The following is a 2,500-nucleotide window of genomic DNA, read 5'->3' on the forward strand; positions in this document are numbered from 1 at the left end:
GGTAGACTATGAAAATATAAACAACTGTAGGTTTAGCATGTCTTTAAAACATGTAATTTTACAATATTTAGCTGTATACACAGCTTCTTCAGGTCTTTTTTTTTTTAAAATTATTATTCCCTGCTTAGGAGTCACGTGAGAGAATTCCACAGCTTTGTTTTTATATACATTACACACATACACACACACACACACACACACACACACACACACACACACACACACACACATACACACACAAAACACACACACACACACACACACACACACATACACACACACACACACACATACACACACACACACATACACACACATACATACACACACACATACACACACATACACACACACATACACACACACACACACACACACATACACACACACACACACACACACACACACACACACACACACACACACACAACTAGACGTAAGTGTGTTGGAATCTCAGACTGACCATCCATAACAAGACAAAGTGTTTGTATTCCTTACTTCTGAGTTTTGTAAGGGAATCCTAGAAATGTTCATTGCACATGATGTCATTATTATTAACTCTCTCCATACGAACGGCGAAAGAGATGACGTTAACAGCGTTTCACCCCAATTACCATCATCAAAATATTGCAAGCGGAAGGCTCTTATACTGAAGAGGCGAATGTTAACAAAGATACCACAATTCTGACGACGGAAGCTAAAGGTTGGGTCATTCAGACACCCACTGGACATCTGAGGGGTCTGTAGAGGAGAATAAAGGACTGGCCGTACTGAGTGAGTTAAAACCAGACTGTGTTCTTTTAGATTCTCCTTACGGAGCTGTGTGTGTAGGAATCCTGGAACTATTCTGGAACTATTCATAGCACATGTATCAACAGACAAAGTAATGTGTATTCTTTTCTTTTTTCTTCTTCTTGCACATATATAACCGGACTGTATTCTTTTTTTAATTCCCCTGAAGGAATTGTATGTGCGTGAATCCAGAACTATCTGTGACACATACAAAAACCAGACTAAAATTCTTTTAAATTCCCCCCTAGAAGTTGTGTGTGTGTGTGTGTGTGTGCGTGTGTGTGTGTGAATTTCGAAATATTTTGGGCACGTGTATTTCACACATCAGACTCCGTCTTTTATCTTCCTTATCAGTTACGGGAATCCCAGAACTATTTATAGCACACCCATAACCAGACTGAAATTCTCTTTAAAAAATTCCCCTCTGGGAGTTGTGTGTGTGTGTGTGTGTGTGTGTGTTTGTGTGTGTGAATTTCGAACAATTTTTGACACGTATGTTTTACACAACCAGACTTAGTCGTTTCACTTAGCTTCTCACCAATCGTGTGCGTGTGTGAATCACGGAACTTTTTTTTTTTTTTTTTAAAGCACATGTATAACTGGACAAAAGTAGTTTTACTCACTCATTGTGAGTCGTGTTTGGGAATCCGAGAACTTTTTTTTCTTGCGTATATATATATATATATATATATATATATATATATATATATATAACTGGGCTATATTCTGTTAAATTCTCCTCAAGGAATTGTGTGTGCGGTTTAGGCGGGGACGAGGGGGAGGAGGTGGGGGTGGAGGTTCCCTGAATATTTTCTTGCACATATATGTAACTGGGCTATATCCTGTTAAATTCCCCTTAAGGAATTGTGTGTGCGGTTTAGGCGCCGGGGGCGAGGAGTTGGGGTGGGTGTAAAGGTGGGGGGTTCCCTGAACTATTTTTAGCACATACATCACCAGACAACGTATTTTTGACTCACTTGTGTTCGGTTGTCTGTGTGTGTGTGTGTCTGTGTGTCCGTGGTAAACTTTAACATTTTCTCTGCAAATACTTTGTCAGTTGACACCAAATTAGGCATAAAAATAGGAAAAATTCAGTTCTTTCCAGTCATCTTGTTTAAAACAATATTGCACCTCTGGGATGGGCACAAAAAAAAAATATATAAAAAATGAAGCCTAATTATATGCAAACTGCATTTACTGTTATATTTATATTTTTTGTATTCTCTCAACTTGGCACTTTGATCTGATATTCTGACCCATCAACAAGAGCAGTCATTATTATCATTTTTTGTTCATACAGGAACTTCTTTTGCTAAGCATGGAAGTTTTATTTATTTTGCAAACGTTTTGGTGCAGAGAGTAAAAAAAAGGAAAATTACTCTGTAATTAATGCTAGGGGACTTAATTCGAATCTGGTTAGGACTTTTTTTTTCTTTTTTTTTAACGCGAAGCTTTATAATAACAAATACAGAACACATTTTAACGATTAGATTTTTTTTTAAGTGTATCACAAGTGAGTCTTGAAGGCCTTGCCTCTCTTGTTTCATATGTATTACAAATCAAAAACATCAATTATCCGTGCCAAATCTTACAACGGCGAAACGCTCTCTCTCTCTCTCTCTCTCTCTCTCTCTGTGTGTGTGTGTGTGTGTGTGTGTGTGTGTGTGTGTGTGTGTGTGTGTGACAATCAATAAATAAAATCGAAAAC

The 2,500-nt window shown here is 37.8% G+C and overlaps 1 protein-coding gene across 5 annotated transcripts in view; it reads right to left on the reverse strand.

Moving 5' to 3' along the window:
- The window catches only part of LOC143291659 (uncharacterized), a 27,606-nt gene that overhangs the window by 24,033 nt on the left and 1,073 nt on the right, over positions 1 to 2,500 (reverse strand). The window lies entirely within an intron of this gene.

The sequence above is a fragment of the Babylonia areolata genome, chromosome 17 (assembly GCF_041734735.1).
Source record: "Babylonia areolata isolate BAREFJ2019XMU chromosome 17, ASM4173473v1, whole genome shotgun sequence".
Classification (NCBI taxonomy): Eukaryota; Metazoa; Mollusca; class Gastropoda; order Neogastropoda; family Buccinidae; genus Babylonia; species Babylonia areolata.